This window comes from Gopherus evgoodei, chromosome 1, assembly GCF_007399415.2.
Source record: "Gopherus evgoodei ecotype Sinaloan lineage chromosome 1, rGopEvg1_v1.p, whole genome shotgun sequence".
NCBI classification, from domain to species: domain Eukaryota; kingdom Metazoa; phylum Chordata; order Testudines; family Testudinidae; genus Gopherus; species Gopherus evgoodei.
The window spans coordinates 236141935-236165098 of NC_044322.1; positions in this window are offsets into that span (position 1 = coordinate 236141935).

Sequence of the window (23164 nt, forward strand, 5' to 3'; positions counted from 1 at the left end):
ATTGGTGATACAGTTGCCTGAAAATGCCACAATTGCTGTGTTGCAGGGGACAGTTGTATAATGACTTGGTAGAGCTCAACAATAAAAAACCTAACTGTATTATGCAATTATGCAATCGTTTATTTTTATCTGTACAAATAATTCAAAGCAAATTACTAAACTCATAACTCAAAGGAAGTATTTCATGATTTCAGCAAACTTTTTTGGAGAGAGCAAATAGCTGTTAATTCTCCTCTGAACATATTTCTGCTATTTGTTAATGATATCACTTACATCTGAATGCTTCAGTACCCTTCTAATTTCCCTGTTTGTATTTTTGAAGAGAGCATGATTAATTTTGTCCAAATTATATTATGGCAATTAAAAAGACAAAAGGCCTACACGCGGGTTGATTGAAGAAAAACAAATCTTTTTTAGACAAATCTTTTTTCTGAAACAACTGCATTTCTCTAGATTCCGATCTTTCTCACTGACAACTAAAGTTCTGATCCTGCCGTTGAACCAACTTCAGACCCCATTGATTTCAGATATTAGATTCCAGGACTAAATTTGTAACTCATTTCTAGGAAGCAGGATAGGATTCCATCTACAAGCCCACAATATAGTGGCAATGAATTTACAGATATTCACAGTAATAACACTGGGGAGAACGTAATTGTCAACTCTCACAGTTTTATTGTGAGTCTTGCCTAATTTGATATTTTTCTTAAAGTCCCTGCTCCTGGAGTCTCAGTGATTACGTGAGAATCTCAACTTTGATTTACAATAAATAAATAAATAAATAAATATCCAGTGTTCTTGGTTTCAGAGAAAAGCTTGAAAATGTGACCCCTAAAAATTAGAAACCAGAAGATTCATAAAGAATCCAAAATGTCTTATTTTTTTAAATTGTGCTTTGGGTGTCTGCCTTGTGATTTTTGAAAGCTTAGATAAATTACTGGGTAAGTTAGTGTGAATTTCATGCTAGTGCAGATGACTCATGCAAGACCTTATGCCTCATTTACTCCCTTAGGATCAAATGGGAGTTTTACTTGAATAAAGACCACAGAATCTGGCCCTCACAGGCTGCTCCTGTTCCCACTGAATTCAGGGTCAAAACTCCTATTGCCTTCAGTTGTGTAGGAGCAGGACTTTCGTCCCAGATTCAGGAAAGCACTCAAGCATGTGCTTAACTTTAAGCACGTTTAATTCTATAGACTTTAAGTGCTGAAATGCTTTCCTAATCTGGGATGTCAGGGCCTTAGGGCTTGTCTACATTTGAAGGTAGTATCTGAATAACTCCATATGTAGACTAGCCCTTAAGTGGGATATAAAGACATATATAAAGGTATAAAGACGTGCCCAGTCCCTCTAAATTGGAGTGGATTTAATCTTTTCTGAGGGATAATTTGACTTTCAGAGGATTTTTCCCTACAAAGCATTTTTAGTGCTTTGTCTAATCTAGTTTTTCAGTATCCCTCATTCTGAAACCTATCTCTTCTTCAATATCTTCCCTCTAGGAACCCCACTTCTCAGGTATGCATCTTTTGCAGCCACAACAACAAACAAAGATCTTCAGATCAAAAGCTGAGGGCAAGAGTTTTGAATCACTTTAGATATCTAGTGGGCTTGCCTGGCTGCAACAGCTTGGGGAATTGTGTGGAATCTGTTGTTTTAAAGTACAAAGGGTGATCCAGTTCCTTTAAATATCTGAATGTTTTCTTTCCTCTTTTTAAATCAGCATTAGCAGGAGTTCTTTATTTAAATGATCTTGCTCATGATATGAGTAGGAAGCCTCCTTCCACAGATAGCTTTGTGAGGGAGAAACCTGATAATTCATTTATTTCATGATAATGGCAGGGGTAGCTTTAAGGTTTTCACCATCTGTGCTTCTGTGGGAAGGAGGAGCAAAGCCAATACAAATTTAACCTTCAGATTTATGCTTCTGTGCCTCTCCATTGTGCCGCTCCATTTTTTTTAATTAACTGTTTCATTACTGTAGAATAGAATGTACAACTTCCAAATCACACCTTTTTCTTTTCTCAGCGGGATTGAATTTTAGACTTTGGTTACTATCCTAGGCAAGCTACATTTTTAGCAAACTCAATTCCCGAATCCCCTGTCTGCTCAGCTATGTGACCAAAATATCCAACCTTAATGTAAAGGATGAGTCAATCTTTAATACTTATTTAATTCACAATCTCCATTACTATAAAGCAGAATGCACAACTTTTTTTTGTTGGCAGACCTGTTCTTATAGGTAAAAAGCAAGATCTGATGTATGCACAGGGTTTGATCTTGCAGCCCTCAGACAGGAAGAAATCAGAAGCTGGGTTACATACAGCCGAATGTTTAGCAAAAAAGAAACAAAAATCTATTGATTTGTAAGTACTCTTGTGCTTTTGTATTTTTAGACAGAAGACTCAAGGAGGCTGGTGGCATCTGAAAATCTGCAGGTAAGACTGACCTGCAAAGTTGCAAATAGTCAATTTAGTGAGTAATGATCATAATGTATCAGCTTCCAAAGAGGGTAGGCACCTATCCCTCCTCTCCGAGAAGCCTCCACTGGGAGGACTGGATTTTCTGTGAGTGCTGTAAAACACTGCTGTCCTAGGAATTAAGTGTTGTTGCAAAGTTGTGGACAGGGAAATGCATATAGTTCTGTGAGTCACAAGACAGGATTATTTGAAGACATACAAAGTCTTTTGCTCCCATTTTATCTAGCTACCTATTGAAATATTTATCACACTTTTTCATACTTTTAGCTGAATATCCCTAATTGTTGTGTACATCATTTAATTGTGGTCATTTTCCTATGTGTCATGGTGGGGGGCTTAGGGAAGCATAAAACTCTCCCACAGCGTGGGTCAGAAATTTTCTGTCGATTGCTTTTCCATGGAAAATTGGGGTTTCAACTGCATAAAATTTTTCATGAAAAGTGCCCATTTTTTGCAGAAATTTTTGACTTTTCCTGTTGTGGGGCATCATGAGAATCCCTGACCATGGTGCATCATGGGAGATGTATTCTGGCTGGTGAGCCTGACCTGTAGAGGAGAATAGAGCACGATGCACTACAACTCCCGTGGGGCACACTACAGCTTTTCTGAATAGATTTTTTTTTTTTCGGTTTTCAGCTGAAAAATTCCAATTTTTTTGCCAAAAAGTTAAAAAAAAATCACAGGAAATTTTTGATAAAAATGAAATTTTGTTCATTTTCAAAGAAATTTTCTGTGAAAAAAACCTGCGATTTTCTTACCAGTTCTACTCCTGCCTTCTTCCCCTGCTTCCGTTACCTGTTTTGCCAGTCTGTGAACAGGGAGACAGACTCAGCAGGGCTGCTACTTCCCCTTCTGCCCTGTACAGGTGGGCACAGATTTGCAGGGAATGGGCCTAGGCGCCGATCTCCTCCAGCCATCCTAGCTGTTGGCTAGTTGCAAGTAAGCTGCTTGTCAAGGCAAGTAATAGAATACAAAGAAGGGACCAAGGAAGGGAGGGTAATATTCTGAGTCACAACTCCTTTCCAGTGTAGATACATGGTGCCCCCTACACTGGCCCTAAACCTGTTCCTAACCCTGGATGAATTAGGGACCCAATCTTCCTCTTCGTTGACTTCAGTGACAAAATCCTTGACCCAAAATTACAAAGCCTCTCCCTGATTTTTTTTAGATAAGAAAATTATTCCAGTCACCTGCTCCCTGATGTGGCCTAGATGTATATTTCTGCCCCTGCTCCCTCCCCATCCATTATGAATTTCAAATCACTGGATTGTTAGACTTTAGTTCTCGAGCTGAGTTAAGCAGATCAGTGCCATAATCGTGTGTGTTAGTGACATGTTTCTCCATTGTTATCCAAGTTTGACAAGCCATAACAAATTTATTTGAGCTAAACTATATATAAGCAGTTACCATATTATTAACTATGCTTACTTACTCCACCCCTTAAAACCTTGTATTATGTGTTGTGGTGTTCCAAGCTCCCAGTTTGTTATATTTTTGGAGACTGGTATTTTACTTCGTTTCCAAGAATTAAATGTGTTCTGTAATCTTTCTACTTCATTTAAGAGTCTCAAAGTGCTTTACAAATATTCATTAATGAAACTTCAGTTCACACCACACTAGTGAGGGAGCTAAATATTGTGCATAGATAGACAAACTGAGGTACAGTGGCGAGGGAATTCCACAAGGTCACACAGGAGTGGAACTGGCTGACACGTTTCCCTCTGGCCCCATGGAAAATATGTATGAATTAAAAAAAAACAATTTTGGCCAAAAAAAATCAATTTCGGACAATTTTTGGTTTTCAGGCAAAAAAAAGTAAACAGACACTTTCTGAAAAGTTATTTATTTATTGTTATTATTTATATTACAGTAGCCCCCTAGGAGACAGTCATAGACCAGGAGCATACAGTCTAAAAAGACAAGATGGACACAAGGAGGGGGACAGGGTAGAACACAGAAGCAGAGTGAACTGTATGATGGCAGCAAACATCATGTTAGTTCTACAATTTTTTTCTGTTTGTGTTTTGGTAGGTTTCGTTAGTCAAAAATCCAATTCCCTGCCCTTCTCCCCACCAAAACCATGTTTGATAGAAAATGGAGTCCTTAACCAAACCACACACACACACACGCATGCATATAAATGAGTCAGGCAACCCAGCTCCTGTTGAAATTCTATGAATTTTGAGCATTAAATTCTCATAGATGCTTTTGAAAATTCTAGCCTAAAGGCATAGGAAATTTAAATTTTGTTTTACAATTTATTTTCCCTTTGTTAGTTGTGGGAAAGGTCAGGTTTATGATAAAGAAAAGATTGTCTCATCTTTTTATAAAAACAAAAACAAACTATTTGTCTGTCTTGTTTTCTGAACAGCCTCTGTTTCCTGTGCTACCCTTTGTGGACCGATGTGCCACTTGGTGTTCCAGCAGATGCTGAGAGCTCAAGGAGAGTGAAACGTACACATGTCATGGCCAACATTTGCAAATCAGATATCAGCACAGAGACCTCGTCTGGGTTTGAATTTGACCCTGGACTGGACCCTCTCTCAGGTTCCAGGTGCCTCCACAGTCACCGTTCTCTGGCCAGCATCTGGTGCTGACCCAGATTTCTTCTCAGCCTTCCAGCCAAGCACAGATCGATGGTCAGCTGAGACCACAGCTCCACTAGCTTCCTCAGCAAGGCAAGCTGCCTCAGCATGGACTTCCCTCTCACGCCTTCCCTGTAGCTGTCCCCAAAGGGCCTCCCCTGTCAGCTGAGAGTATCCCAGCTGCTATGATAGCCCCAGCTCAGCAGCTCTACCATCACTAGCTGACGTACAGCCCATTCCAGCAGGCTTTTCTGTCCTGCCTCTCTGACTTAGGAGGGATTTGAATGTGCTCATTCTCCCAACAACATTTCAGGAGGTGGACTAGATGGATTTCAGTTTCTAGTGTGAAGCCATCTCTAATCGTAGTGCACTTTGGTTCCTGATATAAGCTCTGATCCTGCACTGAAGTCCACATGGACATAGGGGACCCTCTGTGCAGAGCTTACTGGAGGCTCGGGGCCTTAAGCAGTATATCATAGAGGGCCCTGAAGCACCAGATGCTGAGCAACTCTTGTAGGTGTTAAGAGCCTTCAATACCCTTTGGGCTTCAGTGTGAGGTGAGGTCACTTTATACTTCCAGGCATTGCTCAACAGCTTGCAGGGTTGAGCCCATACAAATACCAGTTGCCTTTAAAGTCAAACATGCTAATTTATTCACCTACCAATTTCTCTGTAACACCAGCCTGGGTTTGGCTTTGAAGGTCTGCATTACCAGATATACTGGCTTGATTGCAAGACTGTAGAAGTGAAGATTTTTGTCACCAGCTGGCCTCTTCCTAGGTTTTAAATATAACGGATGTTTTAAATCATGAAACAAATGCCTTCTGTGGTCTGGGAAGAAGCAGAGCTTTATTAATTACATTTTAAGAGCATATGAAAAATTAATAATTGCATGGCTAGAATTGTGAATGTATATGCCATCATAACATCTGGTTTGTAAAATATCAATGAAATATTTACTTGGTGTGGCGCTGCCCACTTAAAAGGAGACATTTCTGCTGTATAGCAGATCTATTAAAGGAACACATCTCTTGTGTAATGCTGAGCAGAACTCTGGCAATGAGAAGTGTGTTCTGGGAGTCAGGTGCTTAGGATATTTCCCCATGAGATGAGATCATGGAGTAATCTTCTCGATGCTGTGATATTAGTTTGTAGTCTGTATTTATCCTCTACAGCTAAGAATCTCACTATGAAGATACTTCTCCCAGACTGGGAGTGTAAGTGTCTTGGGGGTACAGCAACACATGCACCCACTCTGCATCCAAATCAGAAGTCCAAATGTACCATCCATCCTTAAGTTGTTGCTTTATTTGCTATCTAACGTCCAAGGCACTGTGGATCTTGCTCTGTGAGGCTTTCTTGCCTTTTTATGGAACTAAATTCCCTCTGAGACAAACTGGCTTTTCCAATTGTTTTTCATTTGTGTATGTGTGTGAATGTAAAGTGATCATGGAAGGAGACTCACTGATAGGCATGAAGAATTATGATCTCCTTTTAACCACAGAGCAGCCCCAACATGCACAGAGATGACAAAATCTTCTTCACATAGTTCCACCAATGTGCCTCTACTCTAACCTGGATGGTCCATCTGTGAGGGGATATAGGGGGAAAAACAGAGGGTCATGTTAGTCTCAGTTTTCATGCTGAGACTTCCAGCAAGTGTGCCGATTGCCAGGGCTGCTAAAAGCGGGTTCGGACCCCGGTGAAAAAAAATTTCAGGCCCCCCCAGCAAGGGTGGACCAGCTAAACAGGGCCGACGAAGCCAGCCCCGGGCCCCGTTCCAGACTGCCGGGCCCCAGTAATTTGAACTGGCTTCCCCCACCTCTCGTCAGCCCTGCCGATTGCTACCAGTTGTGCTGGTGGTTTTGGTGGACCTGCCCACTGGAGAACATGATCACCAAACTGCATCTTGGGAAGTAAGTGTCCTTACAGAAGAAACCAATGTGACATGACTCCTATGTGCTCCAATAAAACAGAGCTAATTATGGAAACTGCTTCAACATATGTTTTTCAAAGAGAAGACTCAGTAAGATGCAGCACGTCTGTGACCCCCTTCCTGATCCAGCAAAACACTTCAGTCCATGCTTAACTATAACCATAGAAGTAGTCCCATTGACTTTCATGGGAATATTCCTGTGCTTAACGTTAAGCATGTGGTTGTCTGGCTCAGGGCCCATGCTGCACACTGTCACATGAGAAAACCTGAGCTGGATTTCCATTTGGTTCCTGGGCTTAGAAGCTCTTCAGGTGATGTATATTCTTCCCCTGAGGAGGAAACATAGTGATGATATGGCTGATTAAGCTATACTCTTGATAAGTTCTTAAGTGAGTCCCATCCAGTTCTTCCTGGGCAAAGTTCAGCTCTGAATCTGTAGCTACATCTCCAAAGTTCAGCTGTGTTTGCGTCTGAGATTTCTATATGTAAATACCCACTTTGCATGCCAAGTTCCAAGAATATTGTGAACCACAGGTACAATGCAGCTGTTGTCCTGGGGACAAGACTTGGAACAGGAGGTAAGGCATTTGGTACAAAGGGTACCAAACTGTGCAACTCCCCACCGCAGAAACTCAGCCTGAACTCAAAGCTAGGATCCATAATACAAGAACATCAGTTTACTGAACCCTTTACTTAACAGAGGCAGAAACACTGGCCAGAGAGTCCTTCTTTCCCACTTAAATACAATCCCATCCTTCTCCCCAAAAGGAAAGGCAATCTTTAGAATGCAAACTAGGGATGGAGAGAAGATACAATCCCAGCAGGACAACACAGAAGCTTAAACTCTTGTTTTAAGGTTATTACAGATCATAGGGATCAGTGCTCTTTAAGTGGTTAGGAATCCTGTGGCACCTTATAGACTAACAGATGTTTTGGAGCATGAGCTTTTGTGGGTGAATACCCACTTTGTCAGATCTGACGAAGTGGGTATTCACCCACGAAAGCTCATGCTCCAGAACGTCTGTTAGTCTATAAGGTGCCACAGGATTCTTTGCTGCTTTTACAGATCCAGACTAACACGGCTACCCCTCTGATACTTAAATGGTTAGGTAGATTAGATCAGATCTGAACATCTAAATGTAGGATTTGGATGTCCCAATGACATGCCCATATGTTAAAATTGTGCCCGGAATATGTAAGATGAATCTCAGAGACAGTAATTTCTTATTTTTAGAAAATAAGTTAATTTTTTTTCATTTTTCTCCATACAACCACCCTGAGCTCATCCATAAGTGTTCTACTACCCCATCCACATTTAATTCCCTCTTAAAGCCTCATGTCTGCCATGTCACTTACAGGGAGTCAAATGAAGTTGTATTGAAAACATATTATTGTTTTTTTCTACAGCCTTTAATGTATTTTTCTATCCAGCCTGAGACTGTGAGCACATCAGAGCAGGGACCATCCTTCTGTCTCTATGTTTACTCTGCCAAAAAAAAACCCAACCCCACCCACAGCAGTGACTCTCAGAGGCTGGGTCCAATGACCTGGGTTCATGAGGTTTGCGCTCCAAAACTAAAACCAGCACTGTAGATGTTGCCGCCTGAACCCCAAAGTCCATACTGATATTTTTAGCCCCATGTGTGAGCCCCTGGAGCCCAAGTCAATTAACATGGGCTCTGAGACTTGCTGCTGACGGTCTTTTTTTTTTTTTTTGCAGTGTAGTCGTACCTTGTGCACATTGTTCATGCTATTATAAATAACTAGCAACAATTACTGAGCATGGGAATGAAGGTGGAAGAGAGTAATACTGGAAGGATTAAAGGATAACTAGAGAAAGGAGGAGACAGTAAACATTGAATTTCCAAATGAAATTAATAGGCAGCAAGTTTAAAACAAATACAAGGAAGTTCTTCTTCACGCAGTGCACAGTCAACTTGCGGAACTCCTTGCCTGAGGAAGTTGTGAAGGCTAGGACTGTAACAGCGTTTAAAAGAGAACTGGATAAATTCATGGTGGTGAAGTCCATAAATGGCTATTAGCCAGGATGGGTAAGGAATGGTGTTCCTACCCTCTGTTCGTCAGAGGATGGAGATGGATGGCAGGAGAGTGATCACTTGATCATTGCCTGTTAGGTTCACTCCCTCTGGGGCACCTGGCATTGGCCACTATCAGTAGACAGATACTGGGCTAGATGGACCTTTGGTCTGACCCGGTACTGCCTTTCTTATGTTCTTATGAAGCAATGAGGTGTGGATGAAAACTGCTACCATTTTATTTTTAATAACAAGCTAATACATTATGTCCCTGATCCTGGTCCACTGAAGTCAATGAGAGTTTTGCCATAGTCTTCAATAGCAGCAGGATCAGGCCCTAAGCAGCAAAAGGCTAAAATCACCAGTAAATGGAGGGCAGCACTGGAAAATTCTCTGGAATCATTGTAATAAATGTAAAGAATTTTAAAGAAGATTATATAAGGAAAAGGAAAAGTGTGTTTGAAAGGGTAGTCCTAAGGGTATAAAATAAGGGTCTGATCCTGGAAAGGCTCGTGCACATGAATATCTTTATGCATGTGACTAATCACATTGATTAATCTAGGACTAAGAATAACCTATCTTTGTTCTGTGAGCATTCAAGACCTAATCCTGCCGCCACTGAAAGTAATGGGAGTTTTGCCACTGATTTCAGCAGAAGTAGGATCAGGTCGTTGAAGAAGGCTGTATTCCTACAGCCTGGCAGTGATACTCTTGCTCATATAGAACAAGTGTCTTACCCCACGAGTGGTCCCATTGATTTCAGTGGGATTGCTCATGGCGTAAGGTATTATTCAGCATGAGTACGACAATGACAATCTGGCCCCTAGAGAATTGTGTCTGAAGCTTTAATATGCCTTAAAACTGGCAAAGACCCACACAGTGATGGACTTCCTATAGAGTTTTATTAGAAATTTTGGGATGTTTTAGGGAAGAAGTTGCTGGAGGCTTATAATGGCACACTCTGGAAAAGCAAGTTGACAGGATCAATGAGCCGAGAAGAGGTATTCACATTGATTTACAAGAGAGGAGAAAAAGAAGACTTATCAGACCGGAGACCAGTCTGTTTACTGAATACTGTGGATAAGATATTGGCAAAAGTATTGGAATGAGATTAAGAACAGCTATTGAGGAAATTAGACTAGAAAGTGTAGAGATCCTGAAAGATCATTTGATTTAAATTCATGTGATTTGTTGTGAGGAAAAAAGGGACCTGTTCTCATGTATCTGATGTCTTAATCAGGCAAGAAAAGCCTTTGGCAGAGCAAAGCATAGATTTCAGTGGGCAGTTTTACTGAAAAGCAGGCTGAGGCCAAAGTTTATATCTTTGATCCACATTTTATGTAAAGATATTTTTTCTTTCTTTGAAAAAAATCATTTTTGAAAATCAGTGTATCCATTGTTTTCAATACATTCAAAATCTTGCATGTACACAGGATCAGGGTCCATGCATGCTTAACATATGATCATAAAAAATAAAAGGTATTCATTGCAAAGTGGGAGAGATGTTGCCAGAAGGTACACCTGGAAATCGGTTTAAAAAGTTACATCTCCATATGGTAAATTGATAACCTAAAAATACTAAAAGAAACACAAACTAGTTGTGTTTTTAGACATGAATTTGGTGCTGGATCGACAGCACTGGAGCTAGAAATCCTTTATCTCAGAACAAATACACTACTGGCAACCCATACATTATCCCTCTAATAGGCCCCAATTCTGACCTGGAGGTATCACACCTAGGAATGATGTTTTAATACCTTCAGTTTTCACATCCTTTTTGGCCTGGTTTAGCAAAGTACTTAAAACACAGGTCTAATTTGAAACTTCTGAGTAATCCCCTAGGGGCTTCTCTAAATTAACTCTGCCTGCTATCAATGGTCCCCAAGGGACTATCCACTAGCTGGAGTCAGCTTCAGTATGGCATGCTCTAGCCCCACAGAGCTTGGCTGGAGGGTGTAGGACTTGGCTGTGCTGGCTTTACATCAGTTGATGGTTCAAGACTAAAGAAAACTCAGAAGGAGGATCCAGCCACTTCCTTCTCCTTTGTGCCACTCAAAGAAGACAGAGTGGTGGATGGAATCAGGGCCAGGTTATTTATCTGTTAATTGCACTGAGTAGTCCATATAAGCCTTGACTAATAGTATGTCTACACAGCAGTTGGGAAAGTGCTTCCCTGGGCAGGTAGACAGACACATGCTAACTCTGCTCCAGTTACTGTGCTAAAAATAGCAGTATAGCAGGGTAAGCACAGGCAGTGCCTGGGCTAGCTGGCTGAGTACACACCTAGGATCTGGGTAGGTTTGTACTCAGGTGCCTATCTCAAGTTGGCACCTGTGCTGCCCCCGGCTCGAGCTGGCACATGTCTGTCTACCTGCTCTGGGAAGTACCCTCTCGGCTGCGGTGTAGACATACCCTAAATGATCGACACAAAGTTAGCTAAGAAATCGCAGGCAAGAATGTTAATAGCTATTCAGTTAGTGGAGAAACAAATTTCACACATACATAAATCCCAGGGAAGCACTGGTTCCATTAAAGTAATGGGCATATATAACACAGTTTGAGCAAAAGCTGTCAGTTGACAGAAGTGCAGTGCTTCCTTATAATGGCGCAGATGTCTTCTGCATACAGCAGTGTGCAAGTATATACGCCTCTACCCTGATATAACACGAGCCGCTATAACACTAATTCGGATATAACGCGGTAAAGCAGCGCTCCGGGGGGGTGGGGCTGGACACTCCGGTGGATCAAAGCATGTTCGATAAAACGTGGTTTCACCTATAATGCGGTAAGATTTTTTGGTTCCCGAGGACGGCGTTATATCAGGGTAGAGGTGTACATACAAAGCAACATAGAAGCATATGATGCTGGGGGGAAGAGCATTGCTTACAGAAACCTGAGTTTCTGCTTAATTCTGGTGATGGTTGAATTGTCGTGTAAAGCAGAAGAATATAACTCTTGTATCTAATGTTGCAAACCGACTATTCTCATGGGGATATGGGGCCAAATGCAGAGGTGACATAAATGCTGGTGTGCATTGTATCAGTTGGCCAGATCCTCAGCTAGTGCTCTGCTGTCTTCAATACATACACAGGCTGAGCGTCCAGCTCCAGTAAGGCTATGTACTTTTTGTCAGCGTAGGTGAGTTTTAATATAATTCATATGACATACATTACTAAAGTCACAAGTAAAAAACTAATTTGCTGGTCTGAGGATCCCCTAATAAATTTCTACTCACCACAAATGCACCTAATAATATGGGATAGTTGTCAGTCGCTGCTCTGAAAAGGCCCAGCACAGGGACAACTAGGATAGTCCATGTTAGGATTGAGGTATGGGTACAGAGTGGTTTGGGAAACTTTTATTGCATCTATTTGCACCATACTTTACTCTCTGTAGGATTTCACCCATTTGGAGGTAATGAGAAGATCCTCTTTGATGTATAAATAGATTTCAGGTCTGTTTTTTTTGATGCTTGAATCATGCTGTGAATAGTTAATGGATAGAGTATGCAACTGCCATTTCTTGTATGCTAGGAAGCCATGAAGCCATCCTCATGAGGTTAATGCAATAGCAAAAGAATGTCATTTGGTCTAGAATGTCTGCTTCCTTGACATTACTGTAAAAGCACTGGACCAAATCTTGAGGTCTTTATGTTTCTATTCAGTCCTTATTCAGATAAAACCCCTGTTAAGAGCCTAATCCAAAACACATTGAAGACAATGCAAGTCTTTCTAGTGTTTTCAGTGGGCTTTGGATCAGGCCCCTAGTCACTAGGTTCTTAAAGGTACTTAGGCACCATTGAAATCAATGGAAGTTAGGAGCCTAAATACATCTGAGGATCTGGGCCCAAGCGTTCACCTTTGGAAAGCCTAGTGAAAACTGAGTGTGGACCTCAGGCTTTGGCCTTTTGTGCAGCTGATGTGTATGAGACAAAGAGGAAAGCAAGTACAAAGTATTCCATGGCACAGATCTCACATCATGGCACATTGAGCTTATATTAATTGCTAGCATTATTATATTTTTTTTAAATTGCTTAAAGCAGTAGCAGGCTGTATTTGCATTCCAGCAAATGTAATTAGATTAGTTTCACTTGGCACATATTTGACTGTTCTAGCTAAGAGCAGGCCGTGTTCATCCTCTGGAGAAGAAAAGGAAGAGGGCAGAGGAACAGAATGGAAATTCTGGGTGTGAAGCATCAGTTAATGGTATATGTGCATGTTGCATTTACTCCTGCTTTCCTTAATTATACAGTTATATAATTAGTCTGCTTAGGCTAAAATGAGACTGTCTTCAGATAGCTATATAGGGCCAGATCCTCAGTACATATAAATCAAAGGTGCTTCAGTCTGATTTACACCAGCTAAGGTTCAGGCCATTAGTTTGTTATTCTCTACACTGCTAGAGTATCATTCAAATGACTGAAATCTGCATACATGATTCACTACTAAAAGAAGTGAGTAATTTAGTAAGCCAACTCTATTTTTGTGCATACGTGTGAATTAGGTCTTCCCATGTGAATTTGTTTCCCAGTTACATAACCAATTTGAACAGTGATAATCTACATAAAGGAAAATCTGAACCGAATTTCTTGCAAAGGAACAAAGACTTTCATCAGATTATTTTCTGCAGGTAATGAGGCTGCTATCTAGTTACAGTACTTTCCCTTTATTGTCCTTTTATTCTATTAGATGGCGCTCTAAATTTTTGCCTTTACAGTTTTGCTATATACTAATCAAACGTGTTTCCAGTCTGAATAGTGGATTGAAACATCCAATTTCAACACAAATAAACTTAGAGTTCATTTTGGGAGACCTGCACTTATATCTGATCACTATGGTTGATTCCACCTATAATCCTTTGTAACTTTTATCTCAAAATGTTCTCAGTTAATATTAAGTTGTTAAAGTAAAGGGTGCGATAAAACCCAGCTTAGTTTTCAGGTTCTGTGCTCTAGATCAGTTACAGAAAATGTATTTAATAGAGGACCACTAGAAGACAATTTGAATAATACCACCAAACTTTATTAAAAGAAAAATGATTAGTAAAGCAAACAGGCATGAAGTCACTACTTACAAAATACTACAATTATACTGACATTCAAAGATGAAATAGTGGATCTGTGGGTGATCAGCCCACTGACAACAGAGTGAAGTACAGCCTTATAATCCTGGAACCTGACAATACCTTTTAATTTTAATTGAAGCTCCCTTGCAATTTAGCAAAACTACTACTTTTATAATTCATTAAAATACTAATTAACAATAAATTGCTCTTTCCCATAATTGTATTTCTACCACCTTCTTATTGGTTCTTTACGTTACACATTATTTAAATTAACATCTGCACCAATGTCCTTCCCATGCTACCAATTTAGATAGCATTTTCATAAAACATTTATAATTCTCAAAAATACTCATTAAAAACCTTGCTCAAGCCACTTATAACCAAAACATAATGGTAACATAACCCTGGGTCATGTCCTTGCTAACTGTTACTTTCCCATAACATTATGTGTCCAACTTACCTTTAACTTTTCTCATACTAGCAACTTCAGTTTCCCATATGCACATATGCTAATTTAGGCCCCAAACCTAACTTCTACTTATTTCTTAACCCAAACCATCCTATAGGCTATACATACTTTACTTACTGCTGAAAACGAATATAGCCTTTAAATCTATTATGGGACTTCTCAATGTAAAAGAGTGTTTGTGTGTAGTTATCCCTCCACTGAACAGGAATCAGGATATCATGGCCTGGCAGGTTGGTTTCCTATTGGAGAAGAAATCAGTGATAAAATGTTTGGGTATATTTTTGCACAACTTGTTTTATTTGCTCATAGACACCAGTCCTGGAACAGAGGTGGTCACAAAAATCCTCTTTCAGTGATCTCAGCCCAGATACCACTGGCTGGTTCCCAAGGAGTAATGTCTCAAGAATTTATTCTAGATAGAGAACCTAAAGCAGACAGCAAACTCCCTTGCTGATGCCACAGCTCCCCCACAGAAACTACAATGGGTACCCAACAACAACACAGCATTACTTCCAAGACTAGCACGTACCTTGTGTACTAAGATAAAGAACATGTAATACTAGATGTATGCAACCCTTCTTCCAGTTGCTTAACAGCAGCAAAAAGGCCTTGTTCAATATATCTAGGGTCCACACTGACAAATAATTAAACTGCCTCAAGCCCCTACCCATAAATCTGGGAAAACTAAATACACCCTCCATGGATTCCCTTAACAGGCTGAGAACACATGTGCTAGAGTATCCACTGAAACAGCTCTCGTCTTTTGCTGCAGCAGGAAAGTATTTTCTGCATTTCTCTTACAGCCCCAGATTTTTGCCTGACCCCAGCCTCAATGTGGCTATCACAACACATCTGACACAAGGAGAGCACTGAGGGTGATTCCCTTTGAAGTCCATCAATTACACACTACTCCTAAATCAGCCAGAAGAAGTGACTTGCACCTGACCTTTGGCTGTATGGTAGTGCAGATCACTAGCCAATAAGCAGCCAACCCAACATACATTATTATTTAGTTTATTGTTAATTATTTATCTTATTTTATTATTTCTGTTACCAAAGTACCTAAGGTCCCAGCTGAGATCAGGGCCCCATTGTACTAGGCACTGAACACACATAATAAGAGACTGTCTCTGCCCTGAAGAGCTTATACACCAAATAGGCAAGACAGAAAACGGATGGGAGAAAGGTGCTGTTATTATATTACAGGTGGGGAACTGAGGCACAGAGAGATTAAACAAGAAGCCAGTGGTGGAGCTAGGAATTATTCTCCTGGTCCAGTGCCTTAATTACACTCTTCCTCTTCAACAAGCTATTATAGAGCAAGTGCCATATCTATATCTATATATATCTCAAAATAATGTTAGCTGACAGTAGCAAGAAAAATCAGAATGAAATCTTTCTTACCACCTTTAACCCGCTCCCCTGTGCTACAGTAAATGATATGTAAGGTCACACAGTACAATATGTAGGAATAATAGGATGACTAAGGGGAGTTTCAGCTAGAGGTGTCCTTGCTTTAGTTGGTATAAGTCAATGCTTTAATTTGTTTATCTATAATTTCTTTCAGTTCTGTTAACGATAGGCCAACTGTTTCAGTAATGTACTCTCCACTTTGTTCCCACTCACCCTAGCTCCCTTCCCTACCACAGTGATTTGAAAGAGCTTTGTGGCACGTCCGTATTTGTCTCAATACATTGTCTTGTGTGATAACTCACCGTCAAATAGTACGGCAGTCACATTTGACATGGCACACTGGAACGACTTCCAAGCTGCTACGAAGTGCTATTTCCATCCAGAAGATTAGGGTGGAATTAAGAAAGTGGATTGTTTGCCACAGTTCAACGTAGTAACTTCAGCATATTGTATTACTTTCTCCCAGAGAGTCGCTACTAAATGGGCTGCTTGACAAGATGCTTTAAAAAGGATGTAAAGGTGCCATCAGTAAGTAGTTTACAGCTTTTATAATGCAAATGTAGAAATATATATTAGAAAACTGTTAGGCAGCACCACCAACCCAAAGGTGTTTCTCTGGCCTGCCATTCTAAATAGCCTGGCTCAATTCCTGATCCTCTATGTTTATGGATGATAATTAGGACACCACAATAGCAAGATAACAGATAAAAGAGCCTTTATTCCAAGAAATTTAAATAACCACCTGTATTGCACTCCAAACACTCACTCAGTAAAGCAATAGCTAATTAATAACAAATATGAACGCCAGGCATTTATGCAGCACTTTTCAATTGCATGTCTCAAAGTTTCAGTGGTGGCTAGCTACTTTGCAAGGTAATTTGCATCATCATACATTTCCATCTCAGTTATGGCTCTCCCCAAAGATACTTGTAATAGCTCAATACTCAGGCATTCAGCCACAGGCCCAGAGAACTCAGAAATCGTGTGATGGGATAGTACACTTTAAAAAGAGGCAGCAAAATATGTCAAAAATGATTTGGGATTTTTATTATACAAAGATCATAACAAAACATGGAGATGAGCTCTTAAGGAGCCAGAAGCACCAATTTGTTCTGTGTTTCTATAGCACCCAGCGCAATGGGGTCTTGGTCCAAGGCTGGGGCTTCTAGGCACTACTGCAATACACATCAATCAATAATAATAAACATTCTAGTCACCTAAAATACCAGGTTTTGCTTATGACAATCTCGGGTTACTTTGCACCCAGATCTGTAACCCATACACATTTGGGAATATAACACCTTTCATTAACATTAAGTGAAGCTATTGTCTCCTTGATTATCTGGTCACCACAAAATTCTAGAGCATTTTTAAGGCCCTTTCCCAGCATACATCTCTCTGCTAACTGTCCCTTTAAATTAGGAGCAGGAACCAGCTGCAGCCCTTAGATGGAATTTTGTAGCTAACTCCTTGCAGGTCATAGTTTCTTTCTTCTGGCCAGTCAGTATTTTGGCTCCTGTACTGTTCTGTCTGGTTTTCTGTTGCTCTTTTTCAGGTAGCACATGTTGGTAGCAACTGGTTAGCAAACTGAAACACAGAGTCCTTGCTTGTGACTTGTAAGACTCTGTGCAATGTTCTAGTCCCTTTTCTTCATCGGATGGGTGAGGTGCTCTGATGAAGGGTACGTCTACACTACAGGATTATTCCGATTTTACATAAACCGGTTTTGTAAAACAGATTGTATAAAGTTGAGTGCACGCAGCCACACAAAGCACAATAATTCAGTGATGTGCATCCATGTACCGAGGCTAGCATCGATTTCTGGAGCGTTGCATTGTGGGTAGCTATCCTGTAGTTAACTCAGAGTTCCTGCAGTCTCCCTCACCCATTGGAATTCTGGGTTGAGATCCCAATGCATGATGGTGCAAAAACAGTGTCGCAGGTGATTCTGGGTAAATGTCGTCACTCATTCCTTCCTCTATGAAAGCAACGGCAGACAATCATTTTGCGCTCTTTTTCCCTGGATTGCCCTGGCAGATGCCATAGCATGGAAACCATGGAGCCCGTTTTGCCTTTTGTCACTGTCACTGTATGTGTACTGGATGCCACTGACAGAGGCAGTACTGCAGCGCTACACAGCAGCATTCATTTGCCTTTGCAAGATAGTAGAGATGGTTATCAGTCGTTCTGTACCGTCTGCCATGCCATTGTAAATTGGTGATGAGATGACGGTTATCAGTCGTTCTGTACCATCTGCTGCTATCATGGGTGCTCCTGGCTGACCTTTGCTGAGGTCGGCCAGGGGCGCAAAAACAAAAATGGGAATGACTCCCCGGGTCATTCCTTCCTTTATGTTGTATCTAAAAATAGAGTCAGTCCTACCTAGAATATGAGGCAAGTGTACTAGAGAACTAGTGTATCAGAGAGCACAGCCACTCCGTGTCAGATCCCGCAGAAATGATGAGCTGCGTGCCATTCTAGGGGGTGCCCCTGCAACAACCCCACCCGTTGCTTATCTCCTCCTCCAACCCTCCTGGGCTACCGTTGCAGTGTCCCCCCATTTATGTGATGAAGTAATAAAGAATGCAGGAATAAGAAACACTGACTTTTTAGTGAGATAAAATGAGGGGGAGGCAGCCTCCAGCTGCTATGATAGTCCAGGCAGGACATTAAACGGTGGGGCGGGGGAGAGGAGACCAGCTTCCTGCTGCTATGATAGTCCAGGCAATACAGAATCTTTTCTTTAGACATGGAAGAGGGGGCTGATGGAGCTCAGCCCCCAGTTGCTATGATGAGGACTGTTACCAGCCGTTCTGTACCATCTGCTGGGAATAACCGGGAGTCATTCCTATTTTTACCCAGGCATCCCCGGCCAACCTTACCTGAGGCCAGCCAGAAGCACTCACAGGATGATGACAAGGATGGCTACCAGTCCTTCTGCCCTGTACTGTCTGCCACCAGGGAAGGGAGGGGAGAGGATGCTGCTGTTCAGTGCCGCAACACCACGTCTACCAGCAGCATTCAGTAGACATACGGTGACATTGAAAAAAGTCAAGAAACAATTTTTTTCCCTTTTCTTTCATGGGGAGGAGGGGGGGTAAATTGACGAGATATACCCTGAACCACCCCAGACAATGTATTTGACCCTACAGGCATTGGGAGCACAGCCAAGAATGCAAATACTTTTCAGAGACTGCGGGGACTGTGGGATAGCTGGAGTCCTCAGTCCCCCCTCCCTTCCTCCATGAGCATCCATTTGATTCTTTGGCTTTCTATGCTGTGGACTCTGTATCATAGCCTGGAGATTTTTTTCAAATGCTTTGGCATTTCGTCTCCTGTAACGGAGCTCTGATAGAACAGATTTGTCTCCTCATACAGCGATCAGATCCAGTATCTCCCGTACGGTCCATGCTGGAGCTCTTTTTGGATTTGGGACTGCATTGCCAGCCGTGCTGATCAGAGCTCCACACTGGGCAAACAGGAAATGCAATTCAAAAGTTCGCAGGGCTTTTCCTGTCTATCTGGCCACTGCATCCGAGTTCAGATTGCTTTCCAGAGTGGTCACAATGGTGCACTGTGGGATACTGCCCGGAGGCCAATACCTTCGATTTGCGGCCACACTAACCCTTATCCGACATGGCAATACTCATTTCAGCGCTACGCCTCTCGTCGAGGAGGAGTACAGAAATCGGTTTAAAGAGCCCTTTATATCGATATTAAGGGCCTCGTTGTGTGGATGGGTGCAGGGTTAAATTGGTTTAACGCTGCTAAATTCAGTTTAAACGTGTAGTGTAGACCAGGACGAATACCTCTCTGGCAGCTTGTTGCATATCTGAATTGGTATTTAAAGTCGGCTGTGTAGTGGGAGTGGAGAAAAATATTTCTTTTAGGCAGGTGGAGTAGAATGTCCTTCCCACCGCTCATTCCTTTTTCTCCCCTGGTGTTTTAACTTTTTTTCTCAGCTGTTGTTAGGTCATGTTTAGTCACAGGAAACCAACAGTTGAGGATTGGAACATTCCAGAGCCTGCTGTCCCCACCCCGGATCACCTATGTGTACATGATTGTGACAGTTGAAGTTTCTCCATTCTTACAGCATGCCAGTCAGTTGTGATGACTCTAGGCTTAGCAAGGAAGTGTGGTCCAGACATCAGAGCACTTGCTTCAGGCTCAGAAGACCAATGTTCTATTTCCTGGGCTGCCACAGTCTTCCTGTGTCATCTTTGGCAAGCTTTTCTGGGTCTCTATTTGTAAAATTGGAATGACAGTACTTCTTTACAGGTGTATGGTAAGGATAAATACATTAAAGATTGTAGGATAGGTAGATCCACATGCAAGTTCCAGTCTCAAACCTATTACAATGAAGTATTCAGACAGCAACACTAATGGGATTTTCTTTTCCCTTAAAAAATCAGAATTCCTTTATAAGTTTCAAAGTTAGATTCATAAGTACGAATTAATCAAAATAACAGCATTTAATATTAAAACCTATAATACAACAACCACAACAAAAATAATATAGTAAAACAGCCAGAGAGTTCATATGCATTTACAACTTTTTGTTGCATAATATAATCTCTGGTCTATTTGAGAGTTCTTGATTCTATGTTAAAACTTATGTAAAACAAAAGTAAGTCCATTGAGTTCAATAGCATTGACTGGTGTAACAACTGTGTGAGATCAGAAGGCTCAGTATTCCCCAAATGGTCTTATCATAGTAAATGGAAAATTGTCTGTGCCTAATATTTCTCTCCTTTAGAAATTCTTAACATTTTCTTGGATGGGAATTGTAATGCATTGTCAGAAATTAGTTCCCTCAAATTTCCTTCATGACTAAAAGCTGTTAACAAGAACTTACTTACTGTTGTGGAAGGAAAGGCTTCTTCTGGAAATTTGCTGAAATAATCAATTACAGTGACAGCAAAACAGGAACTTGGTACTTCACTTTTAAAAGATCCTACTGTGTCAATATCAATCTTTTCCCATTCAAAAAGCAAACATGCTGGGTGCGATAGTGCCACGCATGATATCACTGCTTTGTCAAATATCTGTCAAGAACCCAACATTTTGTAACACTCTCAGTTTGTGAGACATCCACAGCCATCAGGAGAGATCTTTCAGTCTTTCTATGGCTTGGATAATTTATTGATGAGTTCCAGAAGGAAGCTGAACAGACCTAGGTGGGGGAGCTCAGTAAGAACAATTAGACAACACGGTAACTCCTATCACTACACTTGGATCTTGTCTACCCACACAAGTTGTACAACTTTAATTATACAGTACTGTATAAAATCAAACACATGGTGCCCAGCTTCTAATGAATGTCTTCTAGCCCTCAATCCTATGGACAATCCTACTCTGGACAATTAGATTTTCAAAAAAGCTCAACAGCCAACATCTGGAAATCTGACCACTTAGATGCCCAAATGGAAATTGAGTTCTTCTAAAAATGCGCCCTTTACTGTATGGCCTAGTTTGCAGCAGAGAAATTCACCCAGAAAGGGCAAATTGGGGAATCTTAGGCACTCACCTGAAAAATATGCCATGAAGAAAAGTGGCTATGCATTGAAGAAGGATAATTCAATTGTTCTCTTTGTTTTTGTGTCACATTTTTTATTAAGGTTCCATTTACAAATGGTTTATAGCGGATTAATAAATGATTAAGACATTGCAAGCATGTTGCAGACCTGAGCAGTATGTGTTAGAGCTTGATTATAAGTGCATCAGTGAAGGTGTTATAGATAATACATAGTTATATGCAACCTATTCATCTATTGGACCCTCTAATAGTTGATTAATCGTGTATTAACAGGCCTATTAATCAGTTATTAACCCTTTATAGCCTATTTATAAATGAAAACATAATATAAATGTTTTGTTTCCTTTGTTTTGTTTTTAGTAGCAATGTATATACAGAAGAAAGGTTCAGAAATTCAGTATGGGCAAATACCCACAAGTCTGGATGGTTATCTGAGCACTATCCAAACTCTCTGTACATCTAGAGTCAGCCATACTGGTCTGGAAGCCTCGTGATATGTGCTCTTGTGACATTTCTGGGACTTCCCACATCCAGGTTAAGCATCAGCATTCTTGTGGTATTCTGTCATTTCCTTTCTCGACTCCCTGATTCCATTCAGAAGGAAAGAGGTGCAAAAACAAAATGTAATTTAAAAACATTTATCAGCAATTTCTTGGATCTCAAAAAGAGCTTCCATTGGGCTTGATTTGAGTTTTGGGTTAAGGTTGAAAATGTGTTTGGCTGGAGTTCACCCAAACAACAATATCACACTTCCTTTGTCAAAAGTCTCTGGTCCAGTTCTCCAGGCACAAGAACAGTGCTCAGTGCTCCTGTGGGGAGGGGGCATATATGTGTCTTTATGCCCCTTTTCCATCCCTCCCCAATGCTGAGGACTGCTGAGAGCTAAACTGATCCGCAGCACAAGTTAGAGCAGACTCAGCTCAGGGCTTCTTTAACTTGCAAAAGTGACTAGTAGCTCCCAAGGAGTTCCTCTACCTGCCTGGAAAGTCAGAAAGCATCAGCTATTGACCCTACCCCTGCCCCTTTGTTCCCCAGAACACTTCCTACTTTGAGGAAGGTGGAGATATGGAGCCGTCTGTGGTAGAATCCTCAGCTGCTCCTGTCATAAACAGATAGTTAAGGGTTAATAGAACAGGAGTACTTCATGTCTCTTTTGCCTATAAAGGGTTAACAAGTTCAATGAGCCTGGCTGTCACCTGACCAGAGGACCAATCAGGGGACAGGATACTTTCAAATCTTGAGGGAGGGAAGTTTTTGTGTGTGCTGTTAGTGTTTGGTTGTTGTTCTCTCTGGGTTTTGAGAGTGACCAGACGTGCAACCAGGTTTCTCTCCAATCTCTCTGATACAGTCTCTTATATGTCCAGAATAGTAAGTACTAGGTAGATAAGGTGAGTTAGGCTTATGTTTGTTTTCTTTATTTGCAAATGTGTATTTGGCTGGAAGGAGTTCAAATTTGTACTTGTATACTTAGGCTGGGAGGGTATTCCCAGTATCTATAGCTGAAAAACCCTGTAACATATTCCATCTGAAATTTACAAAGATAATTTTTACTGTTTTTTCTTTCTTTAATTAAAAGCTTTTCTTGTTTAAGAACATGATTTTTTTTTATTCTGGTGAGACCGCAGGGCACTGGGTCTGGATTCACTAG